At 42.1% G+C, this 25,530-nt stretch overlaps 1 protein-coding gene across 1 annotated transcript in view; it reads left to right on the top strand.

Moving 5' to 3' along the window:
- Nucleotides 1-25,530, top strand: part of PPM1E (protein phosphatase, Mg2+/Mn2+ dependent 1E) — a 141,059-nt gene that overhangs the window by 102,792 nt on the left and 12,737 nt on the right. The window contains exon 2 of the mRNA XM_060258816.1: nucleotides 7,980-8,098. The gene's annotated coding sequence lies outside the window, so the exon portion shown is untranslated. The remainder of the gene's footprint in view (nucleotides 1-7,979; nucleotides 8,099-25,530) is intronic.

Here is a 25,530-nt window from a genome sequence, read left to right on the forward strand (position 1 = left end):
ACGGGAAGAAGAAGATGATATTGGATTTATATCCTGACCTCCACTACACGAAAGGCATTAGCTGTTGCTGTGCCTTTTTAGAAATACCATTAAAGCACAGCTGCAGAATACATTTGATATGTAAAAATATGAGAAATGTGGACCAATTTAAGAATTTTCAGTTAACTGCCTTTTTAACAATTTAAATGCATTTACATCTTACTGAAATTTTGACATGTCTTGTAGAGACATTCTATGTATAGGATAACTTAAATAAATAAAAGCTGCCACTGAATAAATAGTAAAGGTGGCCTTTCATTCTTATCTAGGGACAAATGTAATTTTAAAAGAAGCATGAGTTTCTTTACATTTTCAGTAGAAAACAAAGATATAACTAAAGTGATAAGATAAATTTTCTTGGGCTATTCAAAGATCATCTCCAGGAAATTTTCTTAACATCGTTTGTTAGGGAACAACCACATTTCAATAAAACACAGAATAAATAAACTTTTATTAATGCTTGGACTGTCAACCAATTATTTTTATTTTAACTAATTATATTTAAATGCTTTGCATATTACCCGGACTCACAATTTATAACTTTCCTGAGATTTTGAGAGAAGTACAGTCTTACAGCATAGTAAACAAGCTACCACTCATAGCTGGACCATCTTAAATTGTCTGATACACACAGAAATCAAAATAGCTTAAAAACAATCAAGTGTGCCTCAAAAGATCAGCCCTGTCTTTATAAATTTAAGTGATTAAGTAAATCTTCAGATTGATCTGATGATTAAAGCTTGTAGCTCTTTTGGTGCTTTTAATCTTCATAGTCTTTTGTCTTCATGGTGACTGCTGCTTCCTCTTACAGCTGGAGAGTGAAGACTGAGAGGTATTGACTTGTTCAAGGTCAGATAGAGAATCAATGGATGAAGCAAAGCATTTGGTATTATGCACACTGGACTACAATAGTCCTGGATGCAAGGTATTAACCCACACTGACCCTCACTCTTTTCCCTTACTTTTGGGAATTCCTTCTCTATGCCTCTGCTTGACAGAACTTTTTTTATTTGTAGTATTGATCAGTATATTAACGTTTTAATTTTGGATCCATAATTACTGAGGGCTCATTTTACATGTGATATTTTGCTTGTGTGACATCGGGAAGAAAACATGTACATCACGGTTGGTGCAAGTGTTTATTTTAACACCTACAAGGGAGCACTACACAGGGATAAAATGAAAATATGTATCCTGATCTTAACACTGGTTAAACTTGAAGCTAAGTCCAGATCAGTACAGAATATAGGGAATTTATATGGGGTTACTGCAGTGTAAAAGAGCCCCGTGGTGCAGAGTGCTAAAGCTGCAGTGCTGCAGTCAGAGCCCTCTGCTCATGACCTGAGTTCGATCCCAGCGGAAGCTGGTTCAGGTAGCCGGCTTGAGGTTCAGGTAGCCTTCAATCCTTCCGAGGTCGGTAAAATAAATACCCAGCTAGTTGGAGGGAAAGTGTAGATGACTGGGGAAGGCAATGGCAAACCACCCTGTAAAAAGTCTGCTGTGAAAACGTGAAAGCAACGTCACCCCAGAGTTGGAAATGACTGGTGCTTGCACAGGGGACTACCTTTACCTTTTTACTGCAGTGTAACGGTTGGAATTGCTTTCATTGTCTAGCTTGTAGCACTCTGGCAAGTCTAGTTTGACAGTACGAAACAAACCATTTACGATCCTTTAATAAAAGCTGCTGGAAAGAGATTTTGATTCTTACTAGTTGAGAGCAAGAGGGACTACCCTAGCTGATCACTTCACTGCTTGCACTGCACGGTCCTATAAAGCCTTCCTAAGAAGATTTACAAAGTACAGATGTCAAAGGCAATTAATTCTGTTGCTCTCTGTTGGTATTATTAGAAGAGAATATCCTGACAGAGAAAGGGAGCTTTCCTGAGATTGTTTTCCCCTTCCATCTTATCCAGCAACATTGACAACTCTCTGACTACCTTTAAGTGCAGAGCTAAGCGTGCCGTGGCTTGGTAGATTCTTTTGTTTATTATCAGATACAGAACGGAAACAAAGCTGCTTGGAGGAAGGCTTGCAAGATCTTTTTCACTTCATTATTGGCTCTTTGAGATACACAGAGCCATTTGCACAAGCAAATGCAATGATGGTGGTGGAAAATGCTGTCAAGTCACAGATGACTTATGGCAACCTCATAGGGTTTTCAAGGCAAGAGATGTTCAGAGGTGGTTTACCACTGGCTACCTTTGCATTGAAACCCTGGACTTTCTTGGTTGTCTCACATCCAAGAACTAACCAGGCCAGCCCTACTGAGCTTGTGAGATCTGACAAGACTGGGCTAACCTTGGCCATCCAGTTCAGGGCACAGTGATAATATTACATGGGTTTTCTTTCAGGCTGTTTCCTCCAAAGTTAATTGGTGGGAACTGCCTATCTTCAAGATTGCAAAAGTGTAGCTTTGAACTTGTGAATATTGTGCCAAACACCAGTACTGCAAACTAAAGAACATAGTTTCAGATATTCTAAGCAGCTTTTGCAGAAACCCAGCAGAACAATAAAAATTGATACCTTGTTAGATAAGGAGATAAGGAGTTTAAGTCTGCAGGCTTAATTGTGTATGCATTGTACAGGTCCAAACTATTGGAAAAATGTGACCAGCAAGGATTTTCTCACCACCTACTTAATATCTATATAGCTGCTTGGTATGTAATGCTACTGGAAAGGTTGCATTCTTTATGCAGATTCCAGAAGGGTCAACATGTAATGTCCTGACAGCTCAAATATCAAAATGTTGTGGTGCTTTTCAAGAACAATTATAATATCAGGGGAAGGGGGTTATACCAGAGACCTTATATTAAAAATGCACCCATTTAGATGGTTTCAGATTATAATAGAATACTTCTGGAGCAAAATATTACAATATAAAAGATCTCCCAAGCAATTAAAAAAACTGAAAAAAGATAAAGCACCTGGCCCAGATGGGCTTACAGCAATGTACTAGAAATACTTGGAAGATAAACTAATTTTGCTAGTTCAAAAAGTTATGAATGAAATAATCACCACAAAAACTTTGCCTCCTTCATGGCAGGAAGCTTATGTAACATCGATACATAATGATCAATTAATTCCACAATCCTACAGACCTATTTCTTTATTGAATGTGGACTACAAAATTTTTACTTCAATTATGGCTGAAAGACTAAAGAAATGTATCATGGAAATAATCCATCTGGACCAGACTGGTTTTGTATCAAAGAGCTTTATGAACAATAATATAATATACATTTTATGATCAATGCAGTATAATCCATTAAAATAGGGGGACAAAAGCAGTGTTTATGTTTTTGGATTCTGAGAAGGTTTTTGGCAATTGGTTATGGTCCTTTCTTTAAAAAAAAATGCTACAACACCTGAACTGTAGTTCCAGATTCACAAATTGGATACAAAGCATTTATTCAGAACATCAAGCAAAGATTATAGTAAATGGACTATTAAAAAAACAGTTTTGAAACAGGAAAAAAGTACACATCAAGATACCCGTTATCTCCACTCCTATTTATACTTGCAGTGGAGATGTTGGCTTCCAAGATAAGACATGATCCAAACACTGTAGGACTAAGAGTCAATGGGGAAGAATTTAAACTTAGAAGCTGTACAGATGATGTTGTACCTTGCTGTCATATGTTATAGGACAGATTGAGAAGTTTTGGTCCTCAGGATACAGAATAACTAAAATAATTATGACGTTTTTAACACAGCAGGAAGATACTGTTAAGAGAATTACAGGATGTGAAATAACATTAAAGACAAATATTTGGGTATGGACAAAATGAAACACTGTTTAAGGACAATTACAAAAAATACATGGACAAAGCTACAAGGAGACTTGGCAAAGTGGTCTAAACTAAAATGATCATGGATGGGAAGAATATCTACAGTCAGGGCTTTTTTGGTAGAAAAAGCCCAGCAGAAACTCATTTGCATCTTAGGCCACACCCAGTGATGTCACCAATGTTTCACATAGGGCTTTTCTGTAGAAAAAGCTCAGCAGGAATTCATTTGCATATCAGACCACACCCCATGATGCCTAGCCAGCCAGAACTGCGTTCCTGTGCATTCCTGCTAAAAAAAAACAAAAACAAAAACGCCCTGTCCACAGTAAAAATGAACATGTTGTCAAAACTGAACTTCCAGTTTCAGATGCTACCAGTTTATATACAAGAAAAAAATTCTGATGGACTGGCAGAAACAAATAAATGCATTTATTTGGAATGGCAAAATATCAAAAATTAAATTTAAAGTGTTGCAAGATGAAAAAAGAGAGAGAGAGAGAGAAGGACTGGCAGTTCCCATATTAAGCTGCTATACCATCAAGCAGTCAGCCAAATGACAGATTAATTAAATTAGAAGAAGTGGAGCTAGAGAATGGACTGCACAATTCTCTTTGGATTGAAAAATCAACTTTGAAAAATAAAAGACAAGACAAAAACCACACAATCAGAAACAGCTTACTTCAGACTTGGGGGGGTCGTTAAAAAAAGGGATCAGGAAAGGAACTTGCAGGTCCTTTTATAAGCTACAAAATGTCACACATATTCCAAATACAAGGCTGTACTCAGGGCTTTTTTTGTAGAAAAAGCACAGCAGGGATTCATTTACATATTAAGCCCTCATTTACATATGCAAGAGAATTTTTGAAGAGAAAGCCTAGCAGGAACTAATTTGCATATTAGGCCACAGCCATTGATGCCAAGCCAGCTGGAACTGCATTTCCTCTGAGTTCCTGCTATATCATGGAAAAGTTGACTGACATGACAAAAGCAGACATAGAATTAGAGAATTCTGATTTTTATAGTATTTGGCAACCGATCCTGGAGCATTTGATTGATCAAAAAGAGATTCCCGAAATGGCAACTTTGGTAAAGGCTCTTTATTTTGCTTTTTCTTATCAATGTTAAATAGCGACTGATAAGAGATTGCTCAACTACTAAAGAGTGTATGATTTCATATGCCTACCATTCATGTATATAAGTATTGACTGCTTCTGATCACATCCATGTTTATAAATTTGTTGTTGAATTACTCTGTTTCTATTTTGTAGTTAACTTTGAAAAATTTATTAAAATATGTTATAAAAGAAAAGCACTGGTTGTGCTTAATATATGGAGTCGGGTTTCAGAATCTGATCTGTTTTAGGACTAAATTTGGATTTCTTTGAGAAGAGCACACACATTATTACTTTATCACTATTTTCAAAGTTTTTCCGTTTGCAGTGGCCTGCCTTGATCATTCTTGCTGAAGCCTAATTCTCATGACTGCATGCATGCTATGTGAGTAGCAATGCCCTGTGCATTCGTCAGGACTGCAGGAGTGATGTTCATGACGTGTGAATACGCCCCTCTCCCCACCCCCATCCAGAATGCAGCCAAAAAGCGATTTATAAAATATATGTGAACTCTTTGTTTATTGGGGAATGAGAGGACAGGTGTGTGTAAAAGCTCATTTATCACTGCTGATAGATGCTGAGTTTCAGCATCTTGCTGTAGGTGAAATGGTATCTGAGGATTCACCTAGTGCTGGGAAGAGCCACCCATAGAAGAAGAAGAAGAAGATATTGGATTTATATCCCGCCCTCCACTCCGAAGAGTCTCAGAGCGGCTCACAATCTCCTTTACCTTCCTCCCCCACAACAAACACCCTGTGAGGTGGGTGGGGCTGGAGAGGGCTCTCCCAGCAGCTGCCCTTTCAAACACAACCTCTGCCAGAGCTATGGCTGACCCAAGGCCATGCTAGCAGGTGCAAATGGAGGAGTGGGGAATCAAACCTGGTTCTCCCAGATAAGAGTCCGCACACTTAACCACTACACCAGACTTGCTCTCCAATATCCCCCGATAGTTGTGTTTCATTTCATTACTGTGCATATTAATGAGCCGAAGTAGCTGCGTGGGTAGATTACGTGGCTGCTGATGCTAGGAAAGGGCTTGTGTAGATGGCATTTAAGTTAAAGGGCTAGAACTTTTCACCTTGACAGGATATCATTTGAAGGGGGGTATTGCTGGTATTTTTAATTTTAACCCTATGGTTATGTAACTTGCATAAGCATCAAATGCTAAAAACTGAAAAAGCTGAGAAACGTGGCGTGTGTATTTAAGTTAGAAACCTCTAATGGAATGGCAATTTTGTTGGCCAGAGTGATAACGATAACCTAAGCAGTACAAAGGATAACAGCTGAGTACACTGAGTGAAACTGGAAGGCTGTTGCTGCCTTCCAGTGCTTTCTTTGAGAGCTGACCATCGGTTAGAGTAGGTATTTTTGTGTGTCATAAGATATTTTTGCTTTGGAAAAAAAAAATCTGGAGGAGCACAGTTGTGTTGCAGACAGTGGTGAGTTCTTTCTGCAGTAGCTGCGAGCCTATACTCCTCAGCACCAGCTGGTGGTACTGAGGGAGCTAGAACAGATAGCGGATGCTAGGGAATGGAGGAGAAGTTATTCCAGGGCAAGGACAGAGATGTAATATATGCAAACCTTGAGACACCAAATAGGATCATACTGTATTCATCCAGAAGAGGACAATGCTGTATTTAAGACAATACCCTCTTCCCTCCAAAAAGAGAAGGCTTGATGAAAAGGATAACCTTGAATTTAATACAGTCCTGCTCTCCATGTCCTTCTGTCATGAGCAATAAGGTGTGGGAGCAGAGAGAGGTGCATGCCTCCCCCAGCTGGTTTGCCAGACTACAATAGCCTGGTGAGTCTGCTGGGGGGGGGGGTGGCTTTGCTCTCTGCCTTCTGCAGTAGGGTTGCTAGCTGGGGGCTGGAGATCTCACAGCATTACAACTGGTTTCTAGACTACATAGATTGCTTATTTATTTAATATTAAATGTATTCAAAACATTTATTTCTCCTGAAGAAAATAGTAGTTTGGGAAGGTGGATTGTATGTCATGAGGTCCCTCCCCTCCCTAAACTCCATCCTCCACAAAAAGCATGGAGGTGAAGGGCAGTGCCCACCACTGGCCCACTGGACTATAGACAGCCTGGCAAACCAAGTGTATATGTGTGTTTTAGCCCTTCAACAGAGTTTTTCGGGGGGCCGGTTTCTCATCTGGTCAATACATCTTTGCCAGTGTGATAAGCAATAAGAAAGTGGGGGGGGGGGAGGGCGGTGCAGCACCAGCAGCAATGGGATGGGGTATATGGACACCATACATACATCATCCTTCTGACTGGAAGGATGGCTTTTCTCAACCCTGTGTGAGTGCATCCCATTTTACCTCAGAGCCTTCTCAACATCAACAAAAAGCACAAAAGCAGACAGAGTAGCATGACTGCTTCCATCAGGTGGCCGGTGGAACTGCAAGCAGAGCCCAGAAGATAAGGAGGTGAAGGATGGTGCAACCCCCTCTCCCCACCAACGCACATATACACTTGGTTTGCCAGGCTGGTTTGCCAGGCTGTCCAGTGGGCCAGTGGTGGGCACTGCCCTTCACCTCCATGCTTTCTGTGGAGGGTGGAGTTTAGGGAGGGGAGGGACCTCATGACATACAATCCATCTTCCCAAACTGCCATTTTCTTCAGAAGTGGAATAAATGTTTTGAATACATAAATATTAAATAAATAAACAATCTATGTAGTCTAGAAACCAGTTATAATGCTTACACCTAAGGATCAGACTCCTAAATGTGTTAATGGCATAGGAAAAATTTGAATCAGGGATTTTCTGCTTCTCAGTTTTTATCTTAGCCATTGCAGCATGCAGCTCACATTTGCCTATGCCAAGAAAAGTAAAAGATGCGCTTATTATATAACTCTACAATTGGTTGCTATTAGAAGGTATAAATAGATTATTTTTAAAAATCCACACTGACTTTTAAGTAATGTTTAAGAAATAGCTGTTTCCAAGGTTTGTGTGTGTGCAAGTTTGTGTGTAATTCTAGTTGTTTTATTAGCTGAAAATCAGTTATTCTATATTCTTTCTCTTCCAGTAATTGCCCTTCACTTTTGGCAGCAGCTTTAGCTCGTGCAACGGCAGATGAAGTACTTCAGAGTGATCTCTCTGCACACTACTTACCCAAACATGAGGATAGCCCAGATGGGATCATACGTAAGTGCCTGTATATGTGATGTCACTATGTGTATGTAATGTGTTCTGTACAACCACCTCATACTTACTGGTCCCAGATCAGTGGGTTTTCATCACAATCCTACAGAAGTAGGTTGTATGGCTTCTTATGACACAGCGCCAGTTGATCTGCCCTGACTCAGAGTGGTTTCTTCCCCATATCCCATAACAGATTATGTTTTGGACAGGCAAAAAATCAAAATATTAATTCACCAGTTGATTATCAGCCTGTAGGATATGTGGAGCAAATGTAATTCTCCCCCTCTCCTCTATTTTTAATTACTTTGAATCAAGTTGTTAACTTTCCCCTGGCAATCTTGCCAGAAAACTGTCTGGCAAGAAATAATGTTAAACTTCTTTAGACCTTAGGTTACTATTAAAGCAAATACATAAATAAACTGCAGTTATTGAATTCCTTGTAGAGTCCTTAAATTGGGGTTATCAGACAAGTAAATGTTGGAAAGGTAAGGAGCAAATTTAAAGTGCAAATTTAATATATATGTTATAGCTATGCCCAGGTTTCATGCCATTTTGGTTAGAAATTCCTAAGACACATTAATTTTACAGTAGTATGTTCTCTGGAACTTACTTCACCTAACAGTATTGAGGAACATTCCTTCTTCCTGGCACCTCTTGAAAGGAAAAAGGCTCTGAATTCTATACACATCGGTAATAGCCAAACAATCCTTCAAAAGTGAAAAGCAACAACTGTGTCACACATTGAGATCTGGACTGAAGCATGGACTTTCTTATCAATGAAGGAGTTGTCTTTAGTAGACAGGAAACTAATGTGAAATAACATAACATTTGGTCTGAAAGGTAGTTTATTTATTTGGATATCATGTGTATATTATAGAATGGGATTTGCTGATTGCTTTGGGTGGAGCAGAATTTTGGGGGGATTGTCTCTATCTGGCTATGAGAGAGTCCTTTTGTTGCCTACTTTATCAGGGAATGGGGGCCAACTAAGGTGGAAGGTTTAGTGTGGACTGAGGATAGGGAGAGGTAATCAAGCTGACACTTCACATTGTCCAACTTGTGTTCCTGGAAAAGGCAGTGATAGAGTCATCAGTGCCTGAATCTTCATGTTGTTCATTATGGGACAATCTTTCAGTGCAGCTTTGGTTTACAAACAAGGATGAGTGAGGAACAGTATGGTTAACATTTTGTGCTTGAAACCTGGGTGGGATTGTCCATACACTGGCAGACTTAATTGGCTGCTCTCTTAGAGTTTCAGTGTTAATTAGGATGCTGAAGATTTTACCAGTTGTTGTTCTGCTATTAAAATAATAAATATTAAATGCGTTGGATCATTGTGGTTCAGTTTTAGAGCATTCTTTAATGTTCTGCTCTTCATGCCTGACACAAATGGACTCTCCATCTGCAGAGATTATCTATTTTAGAGCCTTCTATAGGTGGTAAGCTTTCAGTTTCAAAATTCTACCGCCTTTGGAGCCTGCACATTATTGCACAAGCCCAACAGGTAGTTGCCTAACAAGAAACTTTTGACTTCAGTTTTTCTCTTTGTGAGAATAAACTTTCTTTTCTTCTAACTTTGGCCTCATTTTTCCCCCCTACCATTTCTCCATCTACTAGTCTTTTGCCTCATTAGCTGTTTTGGGGAGTTTTGTGAACAAAAAATTATTCTCCCCTCCCCCAGTGTATGACTGAGAAGATCACCAAGAGGTGCCTGTAGTGTCAGCGTAAGGTGCCCTCCACAGATTCTGCCTTGGCAAGAGACCCCCCCCCCTTTTAAATGTATTTTTTGTGCATGTGTGTTTGCACCTGGAAGTCATGTTGACGTCTAGTGATTGACCCCCTACTGGGGGGCTGCAGGATATTCAGAGAGGTGGCTGAATAAGCCTGCTTGCCCACCAACTGGGTATTTCAAAGACAGTCTCCCTTCCAAGTACTAATACCACAGTCAACCCTGCTTAGCTTCCAAGATCTGACAAGATTTATTTACTTAATTATTATATTTTTATCCCGCCCTCCCCTATCGGGCTCATGGCAACTAACAACAGTCAAAATACATTAGAAACAATAAAAATCATTAAAAATAATTTCATACATGTACAATTACATTTACAGTTACCATCCGAAAATCCAAGATAGCATCAGTATTATTGGTTCATATTTAGTGCTGCATACAAGATTGGGCTTGCCTGGGCTATCCATGTCAGGGCGACAAAGGACACTATTGATGGCTGTAGGTACCATCAAAAATTTACAGAACAAGCTTTCTAGAATCACTTTTTTCATCCATGTGCTATGCCTTTAGAGGAAGCACTTATTGCGCCTTACAAGATGCCTGGTTTCTGCAGTCTTAACTCTGTTAGTCTACTATAAGCAAGTCTCTACCTAAATCAATCTTTAAACCAGTCTTGTTGAATGTCCATGATTGTGATCCTGACTCTGGACCCATCAGTACCTTCAGATTCTGAGACAGTGAATCTGGCTTAAACCCAAGCTGCAGAAACTGAAGTGCCTGCCTCTGTCTCCCTTCAATTTCAGAATGTAAGAGGAAGGACAAACATTAGTCAAAGCTGACTAAACAGGTGGTTCCACCTACAACTGTCCTGGCTGGGCATCACCTTCGTTATGAATTTCCCATACCTTAGACTCCAAGCGGCTGGGCACGGTCTTGGACAAGATCATAAAACTCCATATCCATGCACCCCCTCAGTTGTTAGAGAATGTCTGTCAGATGCCAAAAGTTGTCATTTTTTTCTCTCATGGGCAGATTGATGACTCCTTATGAGATGTCTTACACTCATACCATCTAAGGGAGGAAGCACTCACTGATGTACTATTGCAGACTTTCTGACTAGATTCCTTGCATCATCAATACTAAGACTCCTCTTGCCTGGCTTAGACATTGCTCTGCTGGATGCCAGTCCTTATGATCAGTATTGCTTGCCATGTTATTGACTACATTACTGAGACTGTGAGGGATGCCACGCAGGTGGCTGGGATGTTTCTTCCACTGTGGGTTGTCATTCCAAAGTCTTTTCATCACCGCTGTTTGTTGATACTGTTTCCTTTCTCCCCACTGTGACTCCAGTTCACTATGATAATTGAAATTTCCACATCTTTCTCATCATCATCCATCTGGTTGGGTTCAGCCTTTGACTTTGAAGATGGCATTTTGACCAAGTATAGTGTCTTGACCTCTGATCCTTCTGCATTCAGTGGCTGAGCCCATGGTATTTTCTCTGATCCCCCAGTTCAGTTCAACAATTGTAGAAGTGTCTCAAGATATGGGCCATCATTTCCCCCACTCTGTGGAAAGATGCTGGTAGGAAGATTTACTCTTTTGCTATGATGTTTCTGTGAGTTGTTAACAACATTGGCAAGCTATCAGTATTTCCTGTGGGGGGGAATGGAATTCCTCCTATCCTTGAACACTTATCATTAGACGAAAAGATCTTGGCTAAATATCTACAGGAACAAAATGTTCTGCCTTATAATGCAGCAAACGGCTATCTTCTGTTATGTAGCTATCCGTAACTGAGACCATGGCTGCATCTATAACTATTTGCTGGCATGCATAGCTGTGGCCCACTAATTTAACACTTGATACCAAGGCAAAAATTGCTGCTGGAGAGTGTGTGGCAACTGCACACTGCTTCAAGACCAACGGGGCTCACCACTCTAACCTCCAAAGGTCCCTAAGCAAACAATTCTGGTATGCAGGCTCCCACCAATCTAAATTTTTTATGTCTTCCATGGACCAGAAGGAACTTCTTAGAAATCTAGTTATTCCAACCTGCATTTTAGTTCTCAGTGTTTCAATCCTTTCTTAAGTGGAGCCTTTGACTCAATTTCCACTTTGCCCTTCCCATAGTAACATGCCTTCAACAACATATTTCTAGATCACTGTTTCCCATTTGCAGGGTTGAGACCCGGTACCGGGCCACAAGAAAAGCCAAAGCTAGCCCCGCCTCCAGCAAAGCATGACCTCTGCTCTGCTTCCTTCCTTCCCCTATCTCTGTGTTGTACAGAGAAAAGCTTGCCTTGAAGACTGACACAGGCTGCAAAGCCTGAGCTCCATTTGGCTTCCTTCCTTCCCCTGTCTCTGTGTTGTGCAAAGAAAAGCTAGCCTTGAAGACTGATACAGGCTGCAAAGCCTGAGCTCTGTTTGGCTTCCTTCCTTCCCCCATCTCTGTGTTGTGCAGAGAGGAGCTGGGCTGCCTCTCCTACCTTCTCCCCCTCTCCCAGTGTTTGAGAGAAAAGCTGGCATCCACTGGCACTTTAGATCCATGAAGTGTTCTTCAAAGTATGAGCTTTCATGTGCCTTGCAGTATGTTCTTTTGGGGAGATTTCCCGGGAGGCCTGGGCGGCAAAGAAGGGGTGTGTGTTTTTTTCAGCCAGGAGGGGCGGAGAGTGGGCATTCCAGTAGCTTTTTTTTTTTTTTTTAACCAAATGACCCCTGGGCAGAATTGTTGCTGCCTGGGGTAATCTGATGGTGAGTAAGGCTTTTCCCCCCTTAGTTCCCCCTTCTTTCTTTTTTCCGTCTGCAAGGGATGCTCAGTCTGTATTTTTGGTGCTGGGGGTATGGGGAAGCAACAGTGGAAGGGCTTCTAGTGCCCTGGCCCCACTGGTGGACATTCTGGTGCTTTTTGGGCATTGTGTGAGATAATTTTGGACTGGATAGTTCACTGGTCTGATCTAACATGGCTTCTCTTACGTTTTTCTTTCCATGTCTTTCTTTTCCTTTCCTTTCCTTTCCTTTCCTTTCCTTTCCTTTCCTTTCCTTTCCTTTCCTTTCCTTTCCTTTCCTTTCCTTTCCTTTCCTTTCCTTTCCTTCCATTTCATTCTTTCCTTCCATTTTTACTGGATGAAACTTTTCTGTTCATTATACTATTGTTGCAGACATAGGAGCTCTGTCAATGAAAAATTGGCACCCCCAGTGGTAGCCAGCTGGCCTTTCTATGAGATTTCTGTGTGAGTGAGAGTTAGAGGTATGGGGCAGAAAGAGATTATTGGAGATTACTGCTGTATATCTCAACAGCACTGGAAATGGTGGTACTATGAACTTGGCACCATTTTACTGGTCCTGCTTTTAACAGCTGTTTGACACTAAAATTAAACTCCTCCTGTAGATATTAAAAAGGATGAAAGACGTTCACTGGCTAAATAGCGGCACAACAGGTTGCTTTAAAGGCATGGGAAACACAGCCAGTAAAAAGCTGTAAGCCCCTCATAAATATCCTTTTTGGGATAACTGCAGAAAAGCTTGTATAAACTTTATATAACTTGAAATTAATTCATTAATTGCAGTACAATTCTCTGTTAGCTTTCACAGCAATTTCCCAGTGTTTCAGTCAAGGAAAAGTATGAAAAATAGCTGTCAAAAGGTTTTCTTGAAACCAAGCAAACTTGGTTGTAGCTTGAGGCAGGGTTCCAGGGTTCCAGTAGTAGCTGCTGAAGGAAGGGCCTACTAAATGTATCAGCATATTTTGAGGTACAGCAGCTGCCAGGGCCCAGTGTGGGTGATAACACAGCACTGGCATTCCTGATGGTAATGGCAACAGCACTTCCAACTGCATACACTGGCCAGTGCTGTTGAGGAAGGGGTGTGTAGGTGGTGCAGGCAATTGAACATGAGCATTAGGAGCGCTTGCAAGCTGGAGAAGAACACACAAACAGATAGGTGCATGTGAGGGTGGAAAGAGAGGACCCTGGGAATGTATGAAAAAGTTGCAGGCCACCCACTTTCCACCCCCATTTTGGCTCTGCGTGAGTTTCAGAGAGATTTTTCTGAAAATGAAGTTACTTCAGAAGAAGAGGCAGGTTTGGGGGAGTGCCATCACAGGAAAAGGTGGAGTTTTGGTTTTGGTGGAATTTTGGTTCAGTGTGCCCTGGAAGTGACATCACGTGGCCTTGTCTTGGAAGTGACACCACAGGAAATGACATAATTCCTGTATCCCGGCTCCACCCCCGAAGTCTCCTGGCTCCACCCTCGAATTTTAGTGGGCCATGAAGGAGAAGTGTAAAAATAACCGGACCATGGGAAAGAAAAGTTTGGGAAACCCTGTTCTAGATGGATTCAGGTGGGTAGTTGTTTTGGTCTGAAGCAATAGAACAAATTGGTTGTAGATTTTCCAGACTGTGTGGCCATGGTCTTCATATTGTGAGACCTGACATTTTGCCAGCAACTGTGACTGGCATCCTCAGGGGCTGACCCAGAGAGAACTCCAGTTTTCTGGGTTAACCTCTGAGGATACCAGTCACGGTTGCTGGCAAAATGTCAGGTTTCACAATGCGAAGACCACAGCATGGAAAATCTACAACAACCAATGGACTCCAGCCATGAAAGCCTTCGACAACATACAATACAACAAAGTTTGATTCCAGTGGCACCTTTAAGACCAACAAAGTTCAATTCTGAATATAAGCTTTCGTGTGCATGCACACTTCATGCATGTGATATCTTATACCCAGAATTAAATTTTGTTATATTTCTGCATGAGAGGGAGGGCATCACCAGCATCACATGGGTGCCTACCCTTGACAAGGCAGGATGCACCAGAGAGGTCACTTTTCTACCCCTCTCCAAGAGTTTGAACTCCCTACCAAGAAATATGGTGAACAGTGTACTTTCCATTCTGAACATTCTTGTTTAGATCTACACAAACTTAAATATATCTCCTTCTAGTTTTCTCATCAACTAGGAACTGGTTTTACTTTTGTTCTTTCATAAGCCATTCTATGAAGCAGAAAGGATTCTTTACTCAGGGGATGCTAGGCTGGCATTAGCATCCTATTAGGATATAATTATTACCGTCTGAAAAACTGCTGCCTTTCTTTGTAGATAGATCCAAACAGACAGCTGTGTGTGTCTGAAGTAGTAGAACAAAATAGGAGTCAGTTGCACCTTTAAGACCAACTTAGTTTTATTCAGAACATAAGCTTTCGTGTGCTCTTAAGCACACTTCATCAGACGAGGAATGAGGCACAGTAAGCAGAACCACATATAGCTGGTGGGGTTTGGAATGCCAAGTGGTACAAAGTTAAAAACCAATAGCAGAATAGTAAAATTAACAAATTCAGAAAAATATCAAAGGTTTTCTGAATTTGTTAATTTTACTGTTCTGCTATTGGTTTTTAACTTTGTACCACTTGGCATTCCAAACCCCACCAGCTATATGTGGTTTTGCTTACTGTACCTCATTCCTTATCTGAAGAAGTGTGCATGCACACAAAAAAGTTTATGTTCTGAATAAAACTAAGTTGGTCTTAAAGGTGCAATTGACCCCTATTTTGTTCTGCTGCCTTTCTTGTTTGTCATTTTGGACTTAACGGGACATAACGTCTCTTCCCGTTGGGTGTTAAATGCTGTTTTGTGAGTTGGCTCACAAACTGCTCTGAAAGACAGTGCACGAGAGCTGTGGCAGTGTCTGTGGCTTTTAATAAAGGAATTTCCATTTTAGAATCCAGCAGGGTGGCCACCTGATCTCAGCCTTTTGCCTTGGCTTTCTTCATGGGACTTCACCTGCACTTACCACCTGGTGGGCCTCCTTGCGGCTCTGTTCCAATTTGTGTGATGCAAAGAGACCACGGTGAACTAAAACAGGTTGCTTGTGTGTTAATGTACCTTTGAGTGGTCCTATAGGCAGTCACACAGCCCACCTTCTTTTCCTTTAATGAGTGCTTTTTCACTTAATGTGGTGCTCTTCAAGAAGAACTGAGGAAAAAGTTGCAGCCTTTGCCTTGGACATGCACAGTTGTGTGCAGCTTCAGAAAGGGAGAAGGATTTCATACCTAAAGATCCAAAGTTGAGGGTCTGTGCTGGAGCTGTCATGTAATCTAATGTAAATCATACATGGTGTGTAGAATGTATGCAGTTCTTATTGGTTTTGTTTCATTATTAGAAATTAGTCTGAATTAGCTATAGCAGTAACATCTACAATCAGACATTTCACTTCCTTGGTGCCTTAAGGCACAGTTAGGATCCTTGAGAAATTTATTCCGCTATCATCAACCAAGAAGAAGAAGAAGAAGATGATATTGGATTTATATCCCGCCCTCCACTCCGAAGAGTCTCAGAGCGGCTCACAATCTCCTTTCCCTTCCTCCCCCACAACAGACACCCTGTGAGGTGGGTGGGGCTGGAGAGGGCTCTCACAGCAGCTGCCCTTTCAAGGACAACCTCTGCCAGAGCTACGGCTGACCCAAGGCTATGCTAGCAGGTGCAAGTGGAGGAGTGGGGAATCAAACCCGGTTCTCCCAGATAAGAGTCCACACACTTAACCGCTACACCAAACTGGCTCTGATAAATGTTGATTGAAATAAGTTCTCATGAATAGTTCAAAATTCAAGTTCAGTTTTATTCAAGGTATGTTTTCATGTGCACACACACTTTGTCAGATACATTGAAATGGAAGTTTCCAGTCCATACATATCAGTACAGGGTGAGCAGCAAATAAGCATACAACATGAGCATACCGTATTGCTCCCCAATATAGGAGAAGGTGTTTGTTGGTAACTGATGATTCCCTCCATTGAGGGCTAGAGGCTAAATTGTTGTTTTGAGAGGTATGCTGTCTACTGGGTACACATATCCAGGATGCGACAGAAAAGAGTAGGAAGTTTTTCCTGAACTGGTGGTGGTAGCCCCACGCATGCTGGTCTGGGGCTTGGGGCCTGGGTTCAAACGTGCAGGATGCAACAGAAAATTGATTTCATCATTATGAGTTCATCAGGACTTCAGGATAGCTTCAGGCTGATGATCATCTGGCCTGCTATGAGATGGAAAGGCTTCATGCAGTTGAAGGAAAAGACTACATTCTTGCCAAGGTAGAAAAGCTACAGATCAAAGTGTTTCACTTGAGAATATATCAGGAGCTGAAACGGCATAATCTCCTCGAGCCGCATCTGGTGAGAGAAAAGAATTATATCCTGAAGTCAAAGAAAAGAGGAAATGCATCCAAAAAAGCCCCTTGCCTGGGACAAAAGAGATGCACCATGATCACTCGTTCTCTAACAACCACAACTTTTTTTTCTGGGGAAAGGAAAATATACTTTAGAGAAGAAAGTCTACTTCAGTATGGAAAACACTGCCCCATGGTAAAGTGATGCTGTTGCTGCAGGCAGGTTGTTGAGGCTGCCAGCTTGCCCAGTCATTTGATGATAAAATGCACAAAAAAGAACAACTCTCTGGAAAGTGTTCTTGTCCTAGTGAAGCCCAACCCAAGGATGAGCTGCCACGCATGTCAAGAGGAAAGCATGCCACCACAAACCTACAAGAACAAAACTCAACAGAGCAAAGCCAACCACAATAAAGTTCCATTCCTCCTTGGATGGAAGCAAGATCACCACCCAGCAAAAGTATGCAAAGTAATGATGTCCAAGGAGGCTTTAATGAAGGCACCGGGAGTTCAAAAACAGGAAGACTCATCAAGACTCATCAAACTCTCTATAGTTGATGAGGTGAAAGTAGTGGACACCCTGGGTAGTAGTGGCCATGTAATTTTGGAATTTACGGTCTTGGGGAAGGGAAAAGCTGTACGTAGTCAGACATATAGATTGGACCTTCAGGAAAGCAAATTTTGACAAAGTTTGGGTTAGAATCCTATGGTCAGAAATACTTAAAAGAGAATTCAAGAGGGGTGGGAGTTTTTAAAAAATGAAATATTGAAGGCACCATCACAAACTATTTCTATGAGAAATAAAAATGGGAGGAGTCTAAAAAAGCCAAGGTGGCTCCATAAACAGCTTTCTAAGGACCTGAGAAATAAAAAAGATTCATTTAGGAACAGGAAGGTGGGCCTTATTACCTAAAATGAATGTAAACAAATAACCAGTGCTTGTAGAGAGAGAGAGTTAGGAAAGCTAAAGCTGAATATGAGCTTCGGCTAGCGAGTGATGCTAAAAACAACAAAAAAGGTTCTTATGTTCAAAGTAAGAAAAAGAGCAAGGACATGGTAGGCCTCTTGCAGGGACAGGAAAGTGAAGTTGTAACAGGTTACGAAGAGAGGGCAGAATTGCTCAGTTCCTACTTTTCCTCAGTCTTCTCTTGTGAGGGAGAGGTACTCAAAGGCCTGAAATCCACCAGGGATCGGGCCTTCTCGGTAACGGCGCCTTACTGGTGGAACCAGCTGCCGGAAGAGGTACGGGCCCTGTGGGACCTAGGGCAGTTCCGCAGGGCCTGTAAGACAGCCCTCTTCCGGCAGGCCTATAACAACTAACTGACATTGAGAATATCTTCTGGATGGAACTAAAAATGACATTGAGAACATCTTCTGGATGGAACTAGAAATGCATCTACAGACCGCTGGTTTTTATTCTTATTTTTATGTCCTTTTCAAATTTGCACACCCGGACTGTTAGGAAGATCAGAAATTAAGGAGCCGCCAACGCGGTTGAAGAACTATACCGCAGAATAACTGTATTTATTGAACTGGTTTTTAATGTTATTAAGTTTATTGTTGATGTTTTATATTGTTAAACTTAAAGGTTTTATTATTATTATTGTATGTTTTTATAAAATGTTGTTAGCCGCCCTGAGCCTGCTGAGGTGGGGAGGGCGGGATAGAAATAAAAATTTATTATTATTATTATTATTATTATTATTATTATTATTATTATTATTATTATTATGTAAATGTTTTTAAGCTGAATCTATGTGAATTATAATGTTGTAAGCCGCCCTGAGCCACTTCGGTGGGAAGGGCGGGATATAAGTCTAAATATAAATATAAATAAATAAACATGTCAAAACCAGAACACAATGAAGGAAGAGAGTTGCAGCCAAGGATCAGCACGGGATAGTACACAAACACCTAGTTTCTTTAAATGAAATGAAGTGCTCAGGGCCAGATCAACTGCATCCAAGGTTACTAAAAGAACTTGTGGACACAATTTCTGAGCCTCTGGTCATTATTGTTGAGAATTCTTGGAGAACAGGTGAGGTGCTGTAAGATTGGAGGTGGGCAAATGTTGTCCCCATCTTTCAGGAAGGGGAAAAAGGAGGACTCAGGTAACTACCAGCTGGTTGGCAGGCTCTTTAAATGGAGGGGCAGGCCGGCCTGGCTGCTTCTTCCAGCACTACCAATTGATTGGGAGAGCACCCAGGAGCAGGTGCTGGCCTCCCAGGCAGTTTAAATTGGTGGGACCTTTCCTGAGTGTGGGAAGGGCAGCAGCTGCTCCTGGGTGCTCTCCCAGCCTAGGACGTCAGCAAGCCTAGCACTGGCCCTGGAAGGAGCTTGATATGTTTAGCTTGGAGAGGAGACAACTGAGAGGTGATCTGATAACCATGTTCAAGTACTTGAAGGGTTGTTGTATTGAGGATGGTGTGGACTTGTTTTCCATAGCCCCAGAAGGTCAGACCAAAACCAACTGGTTGAAATTAAATCAGGAGTTTCTGGCTAAACATTTGGAAGAACTTTCTGACAGAGCTGTTCCTCAATGGAACAGGGAGGTGGAACAGTACCTCCGGAGGTGGTGGGCTCTCCTTCCTTGGAGGCTTTTAAACAAAGACTAGATAGCCATCTGACAGCAATGCTGATTCTGCGAACTTAGGGAGATCCTGAAAAGGAGGGCAGGAAGGGTTGCATCAGTGCTTAGTTCTCATGGCCCTTTCTTACATACCCAGGGAAATGCTGATCGCCACTTCGGGTCAGGAAGCAATCTTTCTCCAGGTCAGTTTGGCCAGAGATCCTGGAGGTTTTTTGCCATCTCCTTGGCATGGAGCAGGGGTCACTGGCAATGTTCCCTCTAAGCTGCAGAGTCTTGTGAGCAAAAATTCTGCTTTGTCAGTCAGTCAGTCAGTCAAAAATTTATTGTGTATAGCCATTGGCCATTACAAAAAAACAAACAAACAAACAACAGAACCCAAACAACAAAGTTTCCAATTAACTCCTTAGAAGTCCCCCAGAAAGGGCAGCCTCAAGAAGCTACAGCATTTGATATTACTCTTGCTCAATTCTGCTTTGTGAGCTACTGGCATTGAAGTGAGCTACAGCATAGATTATTGTGCTCTTGGGTCATCCTTCCCTGAGGTAAGACAAAAATCTTTGCGCTGGAGGCTAAAAATCTGTGAGCTGGTTTACACTAACTCAGCTTAGAGGGAACACTGGCCACTGGGTGTGTGTAGGGGGGGGGAGAGGTATTTGTGAATTTCCTGCATTGTGTAGGGAGTTGGACTAGATGAACTGGAAGTCCTTTCCAATTCTGTGATTCTAACATAATTGTTTAATAGATGCAAGGAACAAACAGGAATAACAAGCTTAGTTTGTATGGCCACCATTTGCTTGGATTTAATTTCACAGGAAAACACAGTGAAGCAAATAAAGATATCAGAATTGGAGATTGATGTGCAAATGTTCCCTTCTTAATTGTGGAATGCTTAATGTAATTAACTGGGACCCTGTTGTTATGCTCCATCCATCTCCTCTCAAGCATGGAGGTAACTAACAGCATCCTTTACTTTAAGGTGGGGGTGACTAGTTGTGCAGTGTTATATCTCCTGTCACCAGAGAAATACATTCCAATCTACCATTCCAAATTACATTACATTCTACTATTAATTGCATTACGTTACAGTCACTTTCCAAATAAGAAAGACAATAAAATGTATGCCCCTTCTTGGTGAGAATACAGATGTAAGGACTAAATGAGATTAGCATATGTAGTAAGATAAGAAACCAGTATCCCTGTTAGCCAGTTCAGTGTAGTAGTTAAGTGTGTGGAAGAACCAGGTTTGATTCCCCACTCCTCCACTTGCACCTGCTGGAATGGCCTTGGGTCAGCCATAGCTCTGGCTGGAGTTGTCCTTGAAAGGGCAGCTACTGTAAGAGCCCTCTCAGCCCCACCTACCTCACAGGGTGTCTGTTGTGTGTGTGTGTGTGTGTGTGTAGGAGATTGTGACCGCTCTGGGACTCTGAGATTCAGAGTATAGCGCAGAATACAAATCCAATATTTTCTTCTTCCAATATCTTCTACATCCTGGGGAGGCTTTTGTTCCAAGTATTGTAATAACTTGTAATTTCCCTTTCCACTGTGTTCCTGAAGTTCCTTTGCAATAATTCAGCTGTGTCCTGCCTTCTTCAGTTTTCATACAGTCAGTTCATTTATTGTAATTAACCAAACTCCAGTGGGCCAATGTTTACGCATTTGCCGTTCTCATGCAGTTGAGGATTTACCTCACTATTTACTTTTCTGTTTTCATACATAAGAGTTGTGCTGTACCTATGACAAGCAAACAAGTTGGGTTTTTTTACCTCTCCAGATAACAGTGTAAGGACTGTGAGTAGAGCTTTGCCGTGTTACTTTTATCTTTGGCAGCAGTGTCATCTCTGTCTGGAATGCCTGCATTAAAGAGTGAAACAAACTTTCTCATCTCACTTGCTCATCTTTATGATGCTGCAGAACTTTCCATCCACCAGCTCAAGGCCACACTGTAATTTATTCAGGGTTCTGCTGATTCAGCTTCCTCAGTTTGCTCCCTGGAACACTTGTTAGGATGAAAGATAGTATCTCATAGGATAAGCTGACAGGACTCTTGTTGTTCAGCCTGGAAAATATATTGTCATCCTTTCCTCCCTTGGTGTTGCTTAAAATATAAAAGCACAGTTCTTGACTGTAGCAGACTTTGGAATGGTGGGTGAGAAGCTATGTGGCACACTCTCCTTATTTATAGGCATTGCAGTCTTTCCCATCCTATGCAGGTGAGTGAAGCGGATTTGTCATTGTTCTGGCTGAGCAGCCCTCATTAGTTCCAAATTGAGATCTGTTAAACTCGCATAAATATTTGACAGTCTCCAAGGAAATGTTGACATTTTTCAAACTGATAATCTACATGGAATATCCTGCAGCTGCTGTACTCAGAATGCCTTTAAATTTGCAATGCACAGCGCTAAAGCACTGATGTAGCAATTAGCTGGATGAGAACACAAGTCCGCACCCCTCACTGTATGGCAGGTGGTAGAATCTTATGCCAGACTTGAGAAGCCGTAGAAGACAGTGGTTAGTGTGTTAATAGGGCCTGCTTGACTACATGAGATTCAGATCCCATCTGAATTTTGTGTCTTGAGGCAAACTCCTGCTTTAGACTCAGTTTCATGATGGACATAAGGGCCCTTTTTGCTTGTTTAGAATAGAAATGTAGAAGCATTTGCACTCTTAAGCATATGCTAAACATGACTGTATGCATGGCAGACCTTAATGCCATTATGGGATGCTACCAAATGTTTCCGTGGGAGCAAATGGCTATGTTCGTTGATTTGCTTCCATAAGAGCACAAGCCTGTGGCCAAGGTTCTAAGGCAGAGGACCTCAAGCTTGAAAAGCAGCAACTAAATGTCCCATGACAGGTCACTGACTCCTGCGGTAGATCCACTGCTTCCGGCATAGCCCTTGGGCGCCACTCCTGGCTGTGTTGCACCATTGTTCCCAAGACTTGAAGATCTCTCCTTTGAAGGACAGAACCCGTTCACCTCCCAGAAAAATTGCATGAGAAAGAATAAGATCACTGCACGGTTCCTTGGTATCCTCCACCCAGACTCACAAACCTTATTTGCAATCTTGTCAAGTGGAGACATTAACCTCTTGTGACTGATGTCCTCTAACATTAGTATGTACTCATACAGCCATTCAGCCAGCGTCATGGTCCTCTATGACCAGAATCAGGGTTGGAGTCTTCAGGGAAAGAGCCCAAGAAGCCAAGAACAGTGGCCGGGGAGGGGCTAACACTGCAGAGAGATGCCTGCTTGACAATGTTCGAGCAGTGCCAGAGGCCACCTGCCAGAGCCTGCGAGGGAGGCTTTCCCACTGACTTCTGAGAGAGCCACCAGGCTCTGCCAGGTAGGATGCAAAGCTGGACCTGTAGGTATCCAGGATCTGCTCCCACTCTGCAAGAACGTCAAAGTGCTAGACTGGCTGCAGGAAACCTTCGGAGAGTAATGCTTCCTTGTAGGATTCTGTACAGAGGGCAGTGAGAATGTAATATCCATTCAGACTGTATTCTTCTTGGCTTGCTGAGCAGTCTTATTCTGGAGTGTTTCAGGTGGGTAGCCCTGTTAGTCTGTAGTAGTAGAAAAAACTGACTCCAATAGCACCTTAAAGACCAACTAAATTTTAGGGCTTTGAAATTATACCACACTCCTGATGTAGAAAATAATGTCGGGATAACCTGCTACAAAACGCATCCTAAAAAAAGACACCACTGGTGGTCACATTCAGCTCACATCTCAACCCATTCAAGTGCATGATTAATATCTTACAACTTATGCTGGATAGATATCCCTGTCTCACAGGCAATGGGAGATGGAGCTTTTCTTGCCCAAGGACAGCCCCCTAACCTTAAACAACTTATATGTTACAATAAAGCATTACCTAACATGGATATTGACTCTGGGACCAGGGCCTGCAGTAAACCAAGATACCTACAGTGACCCCTTAAGCTTGCTAACAACCCAGTCACCAAGCCTAACAGCACCAACGTTACCATCTCATGTTCATTCATTTGCTCAGAAAAACTTGTGATGGCTGAATGGTGTACCTCATGGCTTCCCGCTATACCAAGTAGTAGGTACAGCCAGTGTTGGATCAGTTTCCTTGCAAGGAGAGAAATATTGAAGACCTTTGTCTGCTTAACTTGCATGTGTAAATAAACAGACTAACAAACCACCCTGGCCTAGCATTGGTGTTCTGTGCATTGCATTTGACAGTTTTTGCACCTGTAGGTTTTTAATACCAAAAGTTCTAGCCCTAGCAATTAGGCATAAAAGTCCTTTCCCTTCAGAGACTCAGCTAGGGCTGTGTGTGTCTAAGGAGGAGGAGTTGCACCTTCCCGCTGAGTTCTCTTTCATCTGCTGGAGCATTAAGGAACATCCTTCAGAGTTGCCTTCTCTGAGCTTTAGTTTTTATCCTAAAAAGAATGTTGTTTCTTCCTCCCTTTAGTTCTCTCCAGTCTTCACCGTATTCCTGTACTCTCCAATAGTCTTCTGTGGTGCTCTAGCACTTGAAGTGCAGAAGACTACCAATTAGCAGCCATGATTGGTGTGTCATGCTTGAGAGAATAGCACCCTGTAGAGATCTGCATCTTCTACCTCAGTTTAACAAGCAGGCACTTCCACAGTACCTCAGCACTTCTACATAGATTCCAGATTTGGCCCCAGGCTTCTCCAGGGGAAAAAAGCCATCTTCCTGGTAAAGAGGCAGTGGGAGGATAAATCTAAAAAGCATCAAGTTTAATTTTCAGTTATTGGGAAGAAGGAAAAATACAAGGAGAATCATCAGCCACAAGCATCTAAAACACAGCACCACTCCCATCACTGTCTGCACCTGCAGTGGGACCTTCTTCATGTTTCTACTGCCCTTACTCCAGACCTAAGACAATATTCTGGCATAGAAGTTGGACTTATCCTAATAACCTTGTTGCCTAACAGTGGCCGCTTTCTGGATATCCAACCTGTTAGCTGTTTCTTGGAGGAGCAGTTAGAGGAGTCACCCCTTATGTGTCCCCATCTACCTTGATCATTTAGCCCAGAATCTATCCCTTAATGGGAATGTTGCCTTCTTCACTAAATCCTAATCACTCTGTTTTGGACAAGACAACTTTGGTTTACTAAGATTTTCCACCTGTTCAGGACTTGGCAGAGACCCACCTGACCTAGCTGTTAAGAACAGAGCTGGGAATAATCCGCATATTGGTTGCACCTCACTCCAAATCCCCAGATGGTCTCCCCCAGCAGATTCATGTAGAAGAAGAAGACGACTGCAGATTTATACCCCGCCCTTCTCTCTGAATCAGACTTCTTCATATCTTTAATACCCTGGGGCTAGGGTACCTGATGGACGAAGAAGAAGAAGATGAAGAAGATATTGGATTTATATCCCGCCCTCCACTCCAAAGAGTCTCAGAGCGGCTCACAATCTCCTTTCCCTTCCTCCCCCACAACAGTCACCCTGTGAGGTGGGTGGGGCTGGAAGGGCTCTCACAGCAGCTGCCCTTTTAAGGACAACTTCTGCCAGAGCTATGGCTGACCCAAGGCCATGCCAGCAGGTACAAGTGGAGGAGTGGGGAATCAAACCCGGTTCTCCCAGATAAGAGTCCACACACTTAACCACTACACCAAACCGGCTCTCCCCCCATAATATCCAGACTGCCAGTTAAGATTTGCCTCTGAAGCCCTCCTCTTTCTGTACCCTGGGGCCTTCAAAAGTGAGGCACATGGCAACTAGACACGGGACATTTCCTTTGGCAATACTTCACCTTTGGAATGCCCTTCCCCTTGAGGCTTGCCTGGTGCCTGCTTTACATTCTTTCAGGCCCCAGGCTCAAAACAGGTTTTCATTCAGGCTTTTAATTGGGGGTTTTATCTTAGCAACTTTTAAATAGCCTGCTTCTGTTTTACAGATAGTTTTTATGCTGCTTATGGCTGGCTTGTTAATTCTGTGACATGATTT

The sequence above is a fragment of the Heteronotia binoei genome, chromosome 18 (genome assembly GCF_032191835.1).
Source record: "Heteronotia binoei isolate CCM8104 ecotype False Entrance Well chromosome 18, APGP_CSIRO_Hbin_v1, whole genome shotgun sequence".
Classification (NCBI taxonomy): domain Eukaryota; kingdom Metazoa; phylum Chordata; class Lepidosauria; order Squamata; family Gekkonidae; genus Heteronotia; species Heteronotia binoei.